The sequence below is a fragment of the Schistocerca gregaria genome, chromosome 1 (genome assembly GCF_023897955.1).
Source record: "Schistocerca gregaria isolate iqSchGreg1 chromosome 1, iqSchGreg1.2, whole genome shotgun sequence".
In the NCBI taxonomy this organism is placed as follows: domain Eukaryota; kingdom Metazoa; phylum Arthropoda; class Insecta; order Orthoptera; family Acrididae; genus Schistocerca; species Schistocerca gregaria.
Genome location: NC_064920.1, coordinates 1,050,133,790 through 1,050,152,961, shown reverse-complemented (window position 1 = coordinate 1,050,152,961; position 19,172 = coordinate 1,050,133,790).

The following is a 19,172-nucleotide window of genomic DNA, read 5'->3' as shown; positions in this document are numbered from 1 at the left end:
TACCAATCTTATTATTAACTGGTACACTATACAAATTGGTATGTTGCAAGCGTCCAGTAGACTAGTTGTGGTAAGCGCGCGATAAGTTGGCAGCTGTCCCCCATTTAGTGACCGTTAAAAATCGGCACCATTCAGACCACTTCGCGTCAGCTGTTCTCTCTTTCAGATTCTTGCGCCCTCAGCTACCCCAGACTCGTCTGTGTGAACGGATGCTTAATTGGTTAATAAAAGTAACTGCACTTATGTTTCAAAATATTATTCAATATGTGGCAGTATGACATATGATCTGAATGTCAGTTTCTTCTACTCATTGCATTGTATTATAAGATCTTTAGTGTAATGTTCCTTGCTGCAAGTAAGTATCACATTTGAAGATGACCGTCTCTGTAACATGCATTCACAAATCCATGTTACTTCCGTCTAAAAATTCATACCGTAGCAGCTGATAGCTACGAGACGCTCGCACACGTGAGTTATCGGTACTGAAAGACAAAAAAAAAAGTTTCCCGCTGTAACACAGCAGTGGCCGCGCTATTTATACCCCTGAGGTAAGCGACCAACTTTACTTACCTCATGGACGAATTTATCAACTTCGATTAAAATTCAGCACGTCTTAAAATCGTGCTCGCTGTGTAAGTATTTTTTGTTAGTAAGCAGCGAAAGTACAGCTCTTAACGTTAGTTGACGTTTTGGATTCGGCTGTTAGTTGTCAGATGCATATTGTTATAAATTATGGCTGAGAATCACGGGACACGCAGTTTGACGACCACTGGCCTAAAGAGTACTATCAATAAATGGAACTTGTATAGCATCGTTAACAGATGTGCTAAAGGAAATTCTAGTGTAAATTGTGAATTTAAGACTTAACAGCCATCTGTGAGCGCACAAAAAACGGACATAGACATGTGCAGAAGGCGCTTTTTCAATGTAAATGTTGTACTTTTGACAAACCTTTGTGTAATTTGCTAAATCTTATCCACCAATATGATGACTTTGCAGTAGGTCCCAATTCACAATGATCATGGTTTGCAACAAAGACTCTTAAGACCAGAAGATGACATCTTTATATGTTCTTTTAATAAACATTGAGCCGTACCGGCTTTCGTCCTGTGTATTCCACTTCAGAGATCGTATTCTTTCGTGGTGACAGGAAGGGCATCCGGCTACCCCTTACATTAACTTGCCAAATCTAAACTTAACCCTGGCGACCCTGCGAAAGTGCGGGACTGAAGCACAAGAAAGAGAGAGAGAGATCGTATCCTTTCGGTGCTCGTGAAGCGGTTGCGAGGTGGCGCACACGAGAGCATCAGCGGAGCCAGCGTGTGGATGAAGGGCAGTGAGTAACAGCGTGTGGTTATAGCGGACACGACAGGCTGTCTTGGTGGCGAAGACCGTCGCTATGAAAACGTTTATGCGGGTAGGCCCCGGATGTAGTGGGCGCGTTTCGTGATGGACTGTATAGCGAAGAAGTTTGGTGGTCGTTAGCCGATTATACGTTGTTGGGGGTCCTGACTCGTGACCTGCCTTTCCGATGCTGTTGGAAAGGTAATAAGATTATATCACTGTATTTACGTCATTCGTTGGAGACATATTTTCTGCCCAGCGTGTTGCAAGTGGGATGAACCTGAAGCAGATCTGGTTGATTCTCAGTCATGAAACTCTGTTTACAGTTTATCTTGGGGTTCACCTCTACTAAACTTGCTGTGCCACTCTGACTGCATAGTAATTCGTGTTGGCATCTGACTGCGTCGATATTCTGGTTTACCACTTAAAACTTCGAACATTCAGTGTATTGTTTCTTAATCTATTGATTAGGCCATTTGGGAAAGCACTGTGTACCATTGAAAAGACCGATACACCAATGTGTGGTCATTCCGCCAGATATTTCTGCAGAGTCTTTGAATGTCTGGGTCCATCAGGGACAAATAATTATGGTAACGCTAATTTATCATTTCATGTGTATCCTTGCGGTAATCTTTTGTTAGTGCGATTTGAATTCCTTGTTTAAAATACCTGGGGTTTGAGTGATTCGGCTACTGCTTGGAGGCAATGACAATTTGCTTAAGGTTTTTTGGTACTATATATGATGTTAATGTGAATGTATGCTTTACCGGCGTATACAGTTGGAATGTTGTTTTATCTAATATTGATTCTAAGTGCACTGCATAGCGGTTTATTAGGATGGGATAATTTATTTAAGGTGTAGCGCGTTCGTTATGACATTGCGACATACTATTTATTAGAGCATAATTTCTTACGATTTGTTTTGCCTCTGAGCCTGGTTTGTCGGTTTGACCTTCGCCTTCAGCCCCTTGCGTGTCTTTTTTCGTAGAATAACGTTCCGTTTATGCTTCAGGAACAGCCGGTAAAAAAAAGTTTCAAATGGCTCTGAGCACTATGGGACTTAACTTCTGAGGTCATCGGTCCCCTAGAACTTAGAACTACTGAAACCTAACCAAGGTCATCAGTCCCCTAGAACTTAGAACTACTTAAACCTAACCAACCTAAGGACATCACACACATCCATGCCCGAGGCAGGATTCGAACCTGCGACCGTAGCGGTCGCGAGGTTTCAGACTGAAGCGCCTAGAACCGCTCGCCACCCCGGCGGGCAGCCGATCTGTAACGACTGATCTCTATCATTCTATTGTTAATCATTGTGCAATAATCCCACGAAAGTTTCGTTAGCGTAAATCGGTTGCTGCCGTCTGACGTGTACCTAGCAATCACTATCACGACAAGCCGTTCAGCGACTTGCTATTTAATCCTAGTTTGTTGCTTTCACTGCTTGTATCTGTAGCAGAATTATTGCGTCAAGGGAAACTTTCGCCTTTTGGATATGTGGTAACCACTGATCTGGCGAAATTTATCATTGTAATTGTTGTTTGAATTATTTGCATACATGAATAAAACTTTGTGTGCAATAAAGGCAAATAAAGTTCTCCCTCCCTCAAGGTACAGTCCTTCCACTTAGTCCTTTACGGGCGGTTTATTAGATATCGATTATTCCCTTATCAGTATGTATCACATTCTTCATATTGTCTTGCCTATATTATTTGTTTTAGAGATAACGCCCTGTGATCACAAATGTTGCAAAAGTGCAAGCCAGCTACTTCGTACAGCAAGAATTATTATGTGTTAGGGAGTTGGATTCCTCCTACCTCTGATGCTGGACGGTAGACTTGCTTTAGTAAATGTAATACTTAACAACAAAATTGGGGACCACGAAGTAAACGCAGTAAAGGAATTCTGTTAGCTTGGAAACAACGTTAACACAAGATAGACGAAGAAAGGAGGACATAAAATGTGTACTAGCACAGGCAAAGAGGACATTCCTGGCATAAGGAAATCTACTAGTATCAAACACCGGTCCTCATTTTGAGAAAAAAAAGTTCTGAGAATGTACGTTTGGAGCACAGCATTGTATGGTAGTGAATAATGGACTGTGGGATAACCAGAAAAGAAGAGAATCCATGTGTTTGAGATATGTTGCTGTAGAAGGATGCTGAAAATTAGGTGGACTGAAAACATGACGAAGGAGGAGGTTTCCGCAGATCAGGAGAAGAAAGAACATAAAGGAAGCAGTGAGAAGAAGAACTCAGAGGATTGTAGGACATGGGTTAAGGCATGAGGGGACAACTTCCATGGTACTGGAGGGAGCTTTACAGGGAAACAACTGTAGGGGAAGACAGGAAACGGAATACAAGCAACCTGTAATTGAGGGCGGTGGGTAGAAGTACTACCCTGAGATTACGTAGCGGGCATAATGAACTCGTGGCGGGTCTCGTCAAAACGATCAGAAGAGTCATGACACCAAAAATATTCTTAAATGCTTACGACACCCCTTTCGAGTGTTAACTACATATTTTATTTTTCCGTCGCCTATCAAAATTTCAAGTTCTGAATTAATAAGAAGTATTAGGTTACTGACCCAGAGAAACGACTCTTTCATAAAATAATAGGCGCTCGTGCATCATGGAGTATTCGAACATCACTCTATTTCAAGATGCAGAAGTGTAATTGTGGCTGCAGTGGAAATCATACGAAATGTCTCTGATTAATTGTTATTCGTACCAAAATGCTTGAAGTCTTTTAATGTCAAAAAAATGGAACTGCATTTATTCTGTGTGACATCTACCTTGCAATGAAATTACAGTAATCAATCAGGGTGTGATTCTCACGTCAACTTTTCATACTTCGCGAGAAGAATGAAACGGCCATTCATAGGTAACGCTTGAAGAAACCATCATAGAGCAATATTATAGTACCACAAATATAAACTAGCTCGACTGAAATGCTTTTCAAAGCAAGCAAAATATACAAAACGCAAATGAAACATTTTTGTTACGACCAAAACAGCAAATATTATCATTTCGGTAATTTAATTTTGTGGGACCATCAAATGTGCACATTATGGTATTTCCACAAATTAAATTAACGAGCAGGCATACTTAATTAGGTATCATAATTCCTAATTCTTAAAAAAGGGATCAAAATTCTGTGAAATTATTTACAGCATTTTCGATATTAATCACTGTTGTCGGTATAATGGATACGCTGGGTTGAAAGCTAAAACGTGTACCTCGACTGCGGATTAAAATGGCAGAGGCGAAAAGTTAAATGGATGGCCACTGATGATGTGAATAAATTAATTGTGTTCAGCTGATTTGTAGCCATGTATTTCGTTCTCCGTTATAAACGAATTCCATTTTCGTGCCTCCGTTTTCTCTCTGCTTAGTTCTCTGATGTGATTGTCATCCTTACTGGAAACAGCACAAGGAATTGCGAAAACTTAATATGATGTGTAGCTCTTGTCTTAAGGAAATAGAGTGGTAAGTTTTCAGAATCATGAACCTTCAACAGCACACCGTTAATTTTCGGCAGTAAATCTCAGCTGTCACTGAAAAAGAGTAAAACTGTTTATAAAGCAACTATCTGGGGTACTTGTGTTTTATTTGAAAATGTAAGTGCTCCATGAGCCAATTACTTTTCAAATGAAGTATATTTTGTACTAAGCAAACGTCGCTCTGTCGTTTGTCTGAAACACGTAATACTGCGCTGCTGTCTTTCTAAAATAGTGTTGTTGTTGTTGTGGTCTTCAGTCCTGAGACTGGTTTGATGCAGCTCTCCATGCTACTCTATCCTGTGCAAGGTTCTTCATCTCCCAATACGTACTGCAGCCTACATCCTTCTGAATCTGTTTAGCTTATTCATCTCTTGGTCTCCCTCTACAATTTTTACCCTCCACGCTGCCCTCCAATACAAAATTTGTGATCCCTTGATGCCTCAGAACATGTCCTACCAACCGATTCCTTCTTCTAGTCAAGTTGTGCCACAAACTCTTCTTCTCCCCAATCCTATTCAATACTTCCTCATTAGTTACGTGATCTACCCATCTAATCTTCAGCATTCTTCTGTAGCACCACATTTCAAAGGCTTCTAATCTCTTCTTGCCCAAACTATTTATCGTCCATATTTCACTTCCATACATGGCTACACTCCATACAAATACTTTCAGAAACGACTTCCTGACATTTAAATCGATACTCGATGTTAACAAATCTTTCTTCTTTAGACACGCTTTCCTTGCTATTGCCAGTCTACATTTTATATCCTCTCTACTTCGACCATCATGAGTTACTTTTCTCCCCAAATAACAAAGCTCCTTTACTACTTTGTCTCATTTCCTAATCTAATTTCCTCAGCATCGCCCGACTTAATTCGACTACATTCGATTATCCTCGTTTTGATTTTGTTGATGTTCATCTTATATCCTCCCTTCAAGACACTATCCATTCCATTCAACTGCTCTTCCAAGTTCTTTGCTGTCTCTGACAGAATTACAATGTCATCGGCGAACCTCAAAGTTTTCATTTCTTCTCCATGGATTTTAATACCTACTCCGAATTTTTCTTTTGTTTCCTTTACTACTTGCTCAATATATAGATTTAATAACATCGGGGAGAGGCTACAACCCTGTCTCACTCCCTTCCCAACCACTGCCTCCCTCTCATGTCCCTCGACTCGTGTAACTGCCGTCTGGTTTCTGTACAAATTTGTGAATAGCCTTTCGCTCCTATTATTGTACCCCTGCCAAATTCAGATTTTAAAAGAGATTATTCCAGTCAACATTGTCGAAAGCTTTCACCAAGTCTACAAATGCTAGAAACGTAGGTTTGCCTTTTCTTAATCTAGCCTCTAAGATAGGTCGTAGGGTCAGTATTGCCTCACGTGTTCCACCATTTCTACGGAATCCAAACTGATCTTCCCCGAGGTCGGCTTCTACCAGTTTTTCCATTCGTCTGTACAGAATTAGCGTCAGTATTTTGCAGCCGTCACTTATTAAACTGATAGTTCGGTAATTTTCACATCTGTCAACGACTGCTATCTTTGGGATTGTAATTATTATATTCTTCTTGAAGTCTGAGGGTATTTCGCCTGTCTCATACAGTTTGCTCACCAGATGGTAGAGGTTTGTCAGGACTGGCTCTCCCATGACTGTCAGTAGTTCTAATGGAATGTTGTCTACCCCCAGGGCTTTGTTTCGACGTAGGTCTTTCAGTGCTTTATCAAATTCTTCAAGCAGTATCGTATCTCCCATTTCATCTTCATCTACATCCTCTTCCATTTCCATAATATTGTCCTCACGAACATCGCCCTTGTATAGTCCCTCTACATACTCCTTCCACTTTTCTGCTTTCCCTTCTTTGCTTAGAACTGGGTTTCCATCTGAGCCCTTGATATTCAAACAAGTGGTTCTCTTTTCTCCAAAAGTCTGTTTAATTTTCCTGTAGGCAGTATCTGTCTTACCCCTCGTGAGATAAGCCTCTACATCCCTACATTTGTCCTCTAGCCATGACTGCTTAGCCATTTTTCACATCCTGTCGATCTCATTTTTGAGACGTTTGTATTCCTTTTTGCCTGCTTCATTTACTGCATTTTTATATTTTCTCCTTTCATCAGTTAAATTCAGTTTTTCATCTGTCACCAAAGGATTTCTACTAGGCCTCGTCTTTTTACCTGCTTGTTCCTCTGCTGCCTTCACCACTTCATCCCTCAAAGCTATCCATTGTTCTTCTACTGTATTTCTTTCCCCCATTCTTATCAATTGTTCCTTTATGCTCTTCCTGAAACTCTCTACAACCTCTGGTCCTTTCAGTTTACCCAGGTCCCATGTTCTCAAATTCCCACCTTTTTGCAGTTTCTTCAGTTTTAATCTACAGTTCATAACCAATAGGTTGTGGTCAGAGTCCACATCTGCCCCTGGAAATCTCATACAATTTAAAACCTGGTCCTTAATCTCTGTCTTACCATTATATAATCTATCTGAAACCTGTCAGTATATCCAGGCTTCCTCCATGTATACAACCTCCCTTTATGATTCTTGAACAAAGTGTTAGCTATGATTAAGTTGTGCTCTGTGCAAAATTCTACCAGGCGGCTTCCTCTTTCATTTCTTCCCCCAAATCCATATTCACCTACTACGTTTCCTTCTCTTCCTTTTCCTACTATCGAATTCCAGTCACCCATGACTATTGAATTTTCGTCTCCCTTCACTATCTGAATAATTTCTTTTATCTCATAATACATTTCTTCAATTTCTTCGTCATCTGCAGAACTAGTTGGCATACAGACTTGTACTATTGTTGTAGGCGTGGGTTTCGTATCTATCTTGGCCACAATAATGCGTTTACTATGTTGTTTGTAGTAGCTTACCCGAACTCCTATTTTTTTTATTCATTATTAAACCTACTCCTGCATTACCCCTATTTGATTTTGTATTTATAACCCTGTATTCACTTGACCAAAAGTCTTGTTCCGCCTGCCACCGAACATCGCTGGTTCCCACTATATCTAACTTTAACCTGTCCATTTCCTTTTTTAAATTTTCTAATCTACCTGCTTGATTAAGGAATGTGACATTCCACGCTCCGATTCCTAGAACGCCAGTTTTCTTTCTGCTGATAACGACGTCCTCCTGAGTAGTCCCCACCCGGTGATCCGAATGGGGGACTATTTTACCTCCGGAATATTTCAGCCAAGAGGACGCCATCATCGTTTATCCATACTGTAAAGCTGCATGCCCTCGGAAAAAATTACGGCCCTAGTTTCCCCTTCCTTTCAGCCGTTCGCAGTACCAGCACATTAAGGTAGTTTTGGTTAATGATACAAGGCCAGATCAGTCAATCATCCAGACTGTTGCCCCTGCAACTACTGAAAAGGCTGCTGCCCCTCTTCAGGAACCATTCGTTTGTCTGGCCTCTCAACAGATACCACTCCGTTGTGGTTGCACCTACGTTACGGCTATCTGTGTCGCTGAGGTACGCAAGCCTCCCCAGCAACGGCAATGTCTATGGTTCATGGTGGGGAGGTCAAAAATAGTAACAAATGAAAATGAAAACAAGTACAAATCATAAAGTAAAGTGAGAGTTATTCCAAATTTATGGCCTACATTTGTGCAGAAGCCATTTATGGTCACTTTGTGAGGTATACGTTGACATATTTGCTTATGCGTACAATTTTAGGCTATGAGTTCTTTTAGTATTTCAGTGAATTTAAGACTTCAATCTCTGAGTAACTATTTAACTCTAATGCAACAACGACTTCTCTACTAACGGTATGTCTTAGCTCAGGTTTGCACCCACTCGTAGTGTGTAGAATGGAAAGAAAAATGCTGCAGCTATTATATGATTTTTAGTGAAAAAGAGTGAAGTTACAGATAAAACTCAAGGTGGAAATGGTAGTAGGGTGCCGGAGGGATGTTGCATTGCGTAATACTGCGTTATAGATAGCATCGAACAGCCGTGTTTATACGTTGACGTACCTAAAATTCGACAAAGTAAATTGTGTGTCGTTATCTGTTAGTGCAACCACGAAGCTCATGACAGAAATTAATAAAATTTTCTCGGTCTTCCAACCACGTCAGGTGGTTAAAATCCCACGAGCTTTCGACCGAGCTCTCCCCGGTCATTGTCAAGTGATAAGACTGACTGCTGTGGTCGCGTCATTATATAGCAGCACTGCTGGCTGTGACGTCACTGGTGCTCTCTTCCTCGCCATATGTAGTAATGTTTTCATCCCGCGTCCGTCGCGCCAGTTTTAACCTCGCGATGGCCGGCTCCCAGGCTGTGCTGAGCTGCAAACCGCCGTCCTTGTTGATGATGTTTTCAGAGGTTTTTATTTCAATAGCTTCCCTTATGACGCCATCCCAAGATAGCTTCGTCCTCATAACTACAGATGTTTCGTTGAATAGAATTCGGTGTCCGTTTGCTAAGGCGTGTTCTGCCACGGCTGATTTTTCTGGATAGCGTAGGCGTAAGCACCTCCCGTGTACAGTTCGGCGCTGCTCCACAGTGCGAACTGTTTGGCCGACGTTGAATCAGCCACACTGACATGGTATCTTGTACACTCCACGCGTTCTAAGCCCTAGATCGTCCTGCTCAGGCCTCGTGAGCTGTCGAATTTTTGCTGGGGGCCTGAACACCGATGAAATGTGATATCTCTTCAGGAGCCGGGTAATCTATCCCCAGAATCGTATCGCCGTGAAACCATGCATTCATTCATAACGGAAAATTTCTTCACAAATAGCGGTGAAGGCTTCCTGTTTCCTTCATTAAATTTGTACGTGATAAGGAGGAGAAACAGTGTTAAAGGAAAAGATGAAGCAATGCGCAAGCAAAATTTTAAAACTGAGCAAGGTGATAGTGTGCGTGTTACGAAATGACTGCCAAGATGTCGAGTGGAGGGGATTCAAGTATATACCTCAAAGGAAAAGAGGCGAAGTGCACACAGTAGATATGTCTTTGACGATATGGGTAAGAGTGTTAACAAAGAGATAGAGGGGCTGGCCAATACTAACCTCAGCTCAGTACAGCCGATAGATACACAAAAAACAACCGAAATTTTAAGTTCCTAGCTTTCGGAATAAATGTTCCTTCATCAGGGAGGAGAGAGGGGAAAGAAAGGGAAGAAAGGAAAGTGGATTTAGTTACTCACAACCCAGGTTATGAAGCAACAGGGAAAGGAAAACAGGGAGGGTAGCAAGGATGGAGGCATGGTTGTCAGAGGGAAGCCAAAGATATTCTACTGTAGGTACTGTGCCAGCTTCAAACCCTTCATCAGGGAGGAGAGAGGGGAAAGAAAGGGAAGAAAGGAAAGTGGATTTAGTTACTCACAACCCAGGTTATGAAGCAACAGGAACTTAAATTTTCGGTTGTTTTTTGTGTATCTATCGGCTGTACTGAGCTGAGGTAAGTACTGTCCAGCCCCTCTATCTCTTTGTTAGTATTTTTTCACATCTTTATACACGATTTTCCATTAATTATTTGGGTAAAAGTGTTATTAGACAGCAACTTGTGCGATATTAAACAACGCAAAGGAACGTAAATTTTACGAAATCTTCACATCTTCTGTTGCACAGAACTGGACGTCTAGGCTAGCAAGGAAATTCGGAAATTGTGAGGAAAAATACTCTGTCTATGGGACTTTTATGGCATAATAAATGACGCATTATATACGAAAGTAGGACAACGACGTCTCAAAAAAGGGATACTGTATTAGACTGCTTAAAAAAAAGTAACGGAATTAAAGTAGCTACTGGTCTATTCACACACATTACACCGTAAGTAAATTTCGTTATGGTGATAATCTCTGACGCTGATTCCCGAGCGGGAAGGTTTGCTGGTCCCCGGCACAAATCCACCCGGCGGATTCGTGTCGAGGTCCGGTGTGCCGGCCAGCCTGTGGATGGTTTTTAAGGCGGTTTTGCATCTACCTCGGTGAATGCGGGATGGTTCACCTTATTCCGCCTCAGTTACACTGTGTCGGCGATTGCTGTGCAAACACTGTTTCCATCTACACGTACACCGTAATTATTCTTCCACACAACTCGTCTGGTATGAGACATTCCCGATGGGGTCCACTGGAGGCCGAACCGCACCATAATCCTGGGTTCGGTGTGGGGTGGCAGTGGGTTGAGTGGACTGCATTGGCCTGTTGTTGCGGTTGTGAACCACTGAGGGATAAGGAGGGGCGAAGCCTCTCTGTCGTCCCTGGTACCCTGTTTAACATATACACACATACAAAAGACACAGACACGTACATCAGCGATACAAAAGACATACAACACACGCTATGGCACATATACACAAACAGTGAGGAATGCAGCAAAAATGTAAAACATTAAAAGTGCGTCAATTCAGAGCATTTACGCTTGTCCAATGACAAAATGAGTGAGAGAATGAGTGAGTGACGGACAGTTCTAGGACATCACTGACCAGCCGCGCATATTTCCGCTTAGGTTATTCCCGTGTATGCAGCACTGTCTTTGTTTAGTGTTAGAACCGATCCTTTCTTGCTTGATACCTTATTTTAGTATGTTATTCTTGTTATAACTTCATTATTGCATATTCTTATGAGGCAGGAGAGAAAAAGCCAGCTGGCTGAAGAACTGATAGCTGAAAGTGAAGCCGAAGTTTCCGTAGATGGAGAATTCGATTCTGAAGAAATCTAAGAAGTACAATGTAAAAATGTTTCTGACGACGAACAGGAAACGCCGAGTGACGAAACAGGAGAGAATGAGTATACTGTAGGAAGTAAACTGTTTGTCGGTAAAGACAGAACAGTATGTGGCAATTACGTGCTCCGCCGGCCGGAGTGTCTGAGCGGTTCTAGGCGCTTCAGTCTGGAACCGCACGACCGCTACAGTCTCAGGTTCGAATCCTGCCTCGGGCATGGATGTGTGTGATGTCCTTAGGTTAGTTGGGTTTAAGTAGTTTTAAGTTCTAGGTACCTGATGACCTCAGACGTTAAGTCCCATAGTGCTCAGAGCCATTTGAACCAATTTTTGAATTACTTGCTCCGCCAAGGTACGAGCGCACACGCTTCCATACCATCGTAGCTAGCCTACAGGGAGTAAAAACTGCTGCAAAAATTGCTATACATTATAACAATATGTTTACTTTTGTGCGTCAACATACAGCTATAATCGGCGGTGGAAATATATTTGCAGAGAAAAGCACATAATGATATATATAATTATTTTTGGATAGCTCAACATGAATTTCCTAAGTGACCGACGTTTATCATGCATTTACCAGTAGAATAAGGTGTGGAGAAAATATTTCGCCGTATGCAACTTCCGTCCGATTTCGACGAAACAATTTGTGATTGTGAACCATGAAAATTTGCAGAAACTTAAAAGAAAATTAAATAGTTTGGTCATGAAGTAGTGAGGCATAGGTTCAATACTAAATAATTAGTCCGTACACAAGTTCCATTTAATTTTGAATTTATGGCTGTCGATATATCACGGACTTACATATTTTAACATTTCCAGATACACGTCGCACAACATAGCTTCTCACATGAATCTACTGCTATGCAGTATGGCAGTTTCACATTACACTAAAATAATGTTTTTAAACAATAATAGTACGGTGGCAAGACATGCGTGTCCGACACAAATTACGAGAGACAGAAGAGTGAGTAACTGTTCATCCAGAATATCTCGTACATAAAAAGAATGTGTAGAAAATGTTCTTCTTTTGTCCTCCTTTCACGCAGTGGCTTTCAAAGTCAATCGTTCACTGTATCTCTGACGCCTCTCTTTTCTTTTCTTTTACATTCTCGCAACGTTATTTGCTAACTGTAGCTGTTTCCGAGCGACGGCTCGATTAGTGAATGATTTAAAATGGTAGGGCAATCACATAATGTTACAACATCCCCTAGCACACAGGGAACTTTTTTAATGAACACATTATGCCAATTCTCTTTCACTGTACGGATAGGCACATTCATGAAAGCTTTGTTATCGTACCACGCTGATGTAATTCTTGATCTTCGAATAATGCTCAGAATAGGAGATGAATCATTTCATCTCTCCATGTTCATAAAAATATTTTGTTTCTTCCTCGGTGACTCAGATTCGACAATAAGGAACAAGGTGTATGAGTGTGTGTGTGTGTGTGTGTGTGTGTGTGTGTGTGTGTGTGTGTGTCGGTGATAATACAGGTTCTCAATCTAATTATCAAAAAATTTCAGAAGGCTTATATTGTTTTTGAATATCTAACAGTTGATGAAAAACTAGAAACACTCCCTGGAAGATACAGATTCCGCCATTACATGCCAGATAAGCTAAACAGGTACGGAGTAAACATTTTAGCAGCAGTGTATGCCAGAATGTTATACACATTCAACATAGAGGCATACGGTGAACAGCTGCGTGAGGGCCTATACAAAGAGGGTAACACAACAGTTCCAACTTTGCCGACCTATCAAGAATAATGGCAGCAACTTAACTTGCTACAAATATTTCACAAGTTACGAGCTTGTACACGCACAGAAGACGCCCATCATCGTTTCTCTGAGGAAGAGTAGGTAATAAGTCCCCTTAGGATATACTAACACTAAAAACGCGCCAGAAAAATCATCTAAGCTTAGTTTCATGAAAAAGCTCCTTAGTCTCTTAGTACCGAAAAGAAATAGATTGGTGTTATTTATTTATTTATGCATTTATTTTACCTGGCAAGATTAGGGCCTTCAGGCCCTCTCTTACACCTAATCAGCCATACTCAGATTGAACAAATTTCAGTTTCTACAGAACATTAAGGACATATAACATGGTATACAGAATTAATGTTAATGAAAACATAGAGATTATAAAAGTAGTACAGTGATAATTATTACCATAAAAATAATTATAACAATCAATAATAATAATAATAATAATAATAATAATAATAATAATAATAGTAATGACTATGTATATGAAAGTAAACAAATTTTTCTTTTATGAATGTCAGTCCTATTGCTATTTGGGAATTTTCTCGTTATATTCTTGCAGCTTGTGAGTTATTCTCATCGAGCAGAGACAAAAGACGATAGAATGGGGTGAAAGAGATACAGAAGAGGTAGATAGGTTAGAGGAAGACAAATAGAATGGTAAAATTCGAAGCTATGGTGGAGAGGAGAAAGAAAGAAATGAGAGGTGCACAACAATTGTGGCTATACCGTCCCTAATATGTAAGTCTTGAGTTCCCTCTTGAATGTTGAGTGGTTCTGGATAAGACGCAGATCACAGGGGAGCGCGTTCCATAGTCGTATGGCTCAGATGGAGAATGACACAGAGAAAGATTTTGTGTTATGTAAAGGTACAGCCAAGATGCTAGACGTATCCGATCTGGTATTGCAGTTGTGGAATGACGATAGGTGTTTAATGTGAAAAGGTAAGTATTGGGGGCACCAGTGGCTAAAAAATCGATGAAGTAAGCACATCGTGTGGAGATCGCGTGCCGTATGTGGGCGTATCCAACCTAGCTGGGAGTATGAAGGGCTGATATGATCATACAACCGTATATTGCATACACATCTAGCGCTAGCATTCATCACTAGCTCGAGGCATCTCGAATTTTCACTATTTGATCCGTGTTGAACTACATCACAGTAGTAATGATTAGGCTAGACTAGTGTTTGGACTAATTTTTGTTTAACATGGGTTGGAAATATTTTTCTAAATTTTTGAATTGCATGTAGGGAGGAGAGCGATTTCCGGCAAGCTGTGACTGTTTGTTCTTCCCCGTTTAGGTGTTCATCCAAGATTGTTCCAAGGTCTTTTACTGTTTTTTGGTATGGTAGTTAGGTACCATTGAGGAGTATTTTAGGGACTATTTCGCGAAAGTACCGGCTGATTAACTTTGGATGAGATATAAGTATGACCTGGGATTTCTTGGGGTTTAATTTCAGACCTAGGTTCTGTGCCCATCGAGAAACAGAGCAAAGATCTGCGTTCATACTCGCCACTGCGTCAGCAATGTTCTTGGGGCTTTTACTTATGTACAGTTGGATGTCATCGGCATATAGATGGTAGTTGCAGGAGTGAATCACTGAAGAAATATCATTAATGTACAGTGAGAAGAGTAATGGACCAAGGACGGAGCCTTGGGGAACTCCAGAGCGCACGTTTTTCCATGATGACTTTTCCGTCCCACAAATGACTTGTTGACTTCTGTTTTTGAGGTAGCTGTCGAACCAGTGTATTGCGCTGTTTAAGAAATTCAGCTGCTTCATTTTATTTGATAATATATCAAAGTCAACTGTATCAAAAGCCTTGCTAAAGTCAAACGGTGTTAGGATGGTAGCTTCACGTCTGTCCATAGCATGTTTAATGTCATCAGTTACTTTGATTAATGCAGTTGTTGTACTATGGTGCTTTCGAAAGCCTGACTGATATTTGTCATGGATGTTATGAGTTTTGAGGTAATCCGTCAGCTGTTCATGGACGATGTATTCTAGGGCTTTAGATATTGTAGGTAGTACGCTGATCGGCCTGTAGTCACCTGGCGACTTAGGGTGTCAGTCTTGGGTATAGGTTGAATTAAACTTTGCTTCCACTCAGTAGGATATGTACTACTGACAAGAGACCGGTTGAAGATGTCGGTGATAACTGGAGTAATAGTGTCTACGACGTTCTTAATCATGCCAATGCTCACTCCATCATTTCCTACTGCCTCGGAAGAGATTCTCATAATTGCCTTGTGTACTTTGCCGGTAGTGACATGTTTTAGGAAAAACTTGTCTCTCGAGGGATTGATATCTTGGGGCTGGTAATTTGTCGCTGCGTGGCAGTTTAGAGCTGTTGAGAAGAAATCGTTTAATTCTTCTGCAAACGCTTGATAAACAGCGTCATATCTTCGCTCCCTATACCGAAATTACGCAGCTTTTTCCACAGTGCAGCAGGTTTTGATATGCCGTATACGACAGAGCGGGCATGTATGATTTCGTTACTTCTGTCTACAATTCATCGCGATGGAAATAAAGGGAATGATAAAATTATCACAATCTGTATTCTTACAAAGGTTCGAATCCTGCTCGGGCATGGATGTGTGTGATGTCCTTAGGTTAGTTACGTTTAATTAGTTCTACGTTCTAGGCGACTGATAACCTCAGAAGTTAAGTCGCATAGTGCTCAGAGCCATTTGAACCATTCTTACAATGGGTGGAGTTGTTATGATAAAGCGGAATGAGTCGAACGTAAAATGTAGTTGAAAAAACACCAGGCTGGCCAACAGACGTGTTTTAGAGTATCAATAACACAGCTGCGATAAGTGACAGTATTATTTTCAACACAGATAATAAAGAACAACTGAGAAGAAGAGAATTCTCGAGCAGATATCTTTTTCGGTTTTGCAAGACCATCTTCAGCTAAACGCAATGTCAAAAAGTTTGTCAAAAAATGCAACAGAGAATTGGAGAGCTTTGTGTCGTGAAATGTTCTGAAGTGCAATGAAATGCGAACTCACGAGCAGGGCGTGTGAACTGCAAAAGCCGAAACGGAAGAAATCATATAATTTTCTCGTAAGTATAAAAAATACAGTTGTCTTTGACATTCTATTACTGTGTGCCGAGACTATATCTACAAAATACCCCAGTGAATACGTGTATTAATTTGACAGCACTCGTTTTTATGTATCTACAGTTTGCATAAATTCTTTTCGCAAAATACCACATTTTTTCTTTTAAATAGGTGTATTAAAATTATTGGTGATGGTAGTCCTTCATTTATCACCACTTGCGTCCACAATACGTACCACATTGCAAATTAAAAGCGATGGTAACCTGCTGCGTGTACTGACGACGAGATTTCTGGCGCACGCAATGTCAGGCTAAAAAGGAAACATCATCAGCTCGACCTCATTTTTTACGCAGAAAAAGCTCACGTGCAAGTTATCAGTCAAAGCAATCGATCCGAAGCGAAAATTTGAATAATAAATGTGATACTACGCAGTTATGACTTTCAGAATGCGCGCTTTGAAAATTCGTGTGCACAGATATTTTGTCGCTCTCCGTCCCACCGCAATCGTTGAATACCTGAGCCCGGAGTACTGTACAGCGGTGTGACAACCAGAGCCCTCCTAGTCGCGGCAAGTTGACGGCAAGTGAATTGGATAAGAGCAGGATCACTTCATAAGAAGGTGTCTTGAAATCTTGTCCGAGATAATTAGTTTTACAGGAAAATAGTACCTAATATGTCAACCTCATCTATATTCAGTATGACTGAAAACAACACGCCGGATCAAAAAAAGGATGTAATTCTAATTTGTTTGTCTCGGAGAAGGACACCCAACGGCACCACACTCGATCAGCCAATCCACCTCGTACGTGGGTGGTGTGTATGTGTGGGTGAGGAAGGGGGGGGGGGAGGGGCTGTTGCATCTCTGAATTCTTCAGTCGGAACCCCTGCTTTTTATTGAAGGTTACGTTTCTATGGAAAAATCCACCTATGTTTTGTCTGAAGCATTTTATCCGTTTCGCCACGGATGTTGCTGCAATCGGAGGAAGATAAATAGATACTCAGTCGTAATTTACGACATGCTACTCAATGGTCCTTGAATATCGAATGGCACGTGTGACCCGACCTCTATGCTGCGACTGTAGGACAAGCCAGTATTTCATAACTTCTAATTGGAAACCACATTCGCAACGTTGTATTCCTCCGACATATCGAAAAGGGGAGAACTCGACACTCCCCCGTGGCCCTGCAGAGAACTACGACGTATCACAACAGGTATTACACTGGGACCGGAGCTCAGGTATCGTGCAGAAGTAGAACAGACAGCTGCTACAAACATTACAATACCGGCGTAGTGTTTATTGGCTGCCCACCAACCTATCATTTCGAGAACAGACGTGGAAGTGGACGATGAATGTTACATCCGCAGAGGAAAAAAAATTAAAATGATTCTGATTTAAGGAGAACGTAGGAGAAATATTGAGGTTGCTGTTGCCTTGTATGCCCAGTGTTTTCCAGAGAAAGCTCGCTCTTTTACGAAGTTGTGAGCGCCTGAAATAGCTGTACAAGCAGCAGTGTACGACACCCTCGGATAAGCGCCCGACAATTGCACTGAAATTCCGGGATGTCTGTAGGAAGTATTGCCGCAATAATGCATTGTCGTAAGTATCATCCATACCACATGACACTCCATCAGCCGAACATTGTGGCCGAGCGGTTCTAGGCCCTTCAGGCTGGAACCGCGCGACCGCTACGGTCACGTGTTCGAATCCTGCCTCGGGCATGGATGTGTGTGCTGTCCTCAGGTTCGTTAGGTTTAAGTAGTTCTAAGTTCTAGGGGACTGATGACCTGAGATGTTAAGTCCCATAGAGCTGAGAGCCATTTGAACCATTTTGAACACTCCATCAAGAACTTCATGCCGCCGATTTCTATACCAGCTAAAGTTTTGTGAATGGGCACGTCAAGAAATGCAAAAGTCCCCCACTTTCTTTGCCGAAGTACTATTTTCCGATGAGTCATATACACGAACAGTGAGGAATACAGGAAAAATGTAAAACATTGAAAGTGCGCGAACTCAGAGCATGTAGGCTAGCCGAATAACAAAATCAGTGAGTGAGTGACAAACAGTTCTAGGACATCACTGACCAGCGGCGTGCATGACGCCAGTTTATTGATAGATCCGCTTAGGTTACTTCCGTGCGCGCCATGTATGCAGCATTCGCTTGGTTGAGTGTAGAACCGATCTTTTTTTTCTTGTTACCTTATTTAATATGTTGTAAGTATTATAACTTCCTTATAGCATATTCTTATGAAGCAGGAGAGAATTAGCCACCTGACTGAAGAAGTGATAGCTGAAAGTGATGGAGAATTCGATTCTGAAGTAATCTGAGACGTAGAATGTAAAAATAATTCTGACACCGAACAGGAAACGTCGAGTGATGAAACAGGAGAGAATGAGTATGGTGTAGATAGTAAACTGTCGGTAAAGACGGAACAGTATGCTCCTCCGATGTACTAGCGCACGCGCTCTCATACCATCGTGACCCCGCTACCGGGAGTAAAAAGTACTATACATCCCCTACCGCACCGGGAACTTTTTTAATGAACAAATTATGCTCATTCTCGTTCTCTGTATTGATAGGCAGACTCAAAGTTCAGATTGGTACAAATGGCTCTAATCACTATGGGACCTGACATCTGAGGTCATCAGTCCACTAGACGAATCCGCTGGGCGGATTTGTTCCGGGGACCAGCAAATAGAAACAATGGTAGCGTTAATCGCCATAACATGCATTATAAGAGCGAAGACAATCTCCACTGGCAACGGTAAGCTGAACATCAACGTCTTTGTTGGTTTCATGCATTTTGTGGCATTATGGGGAA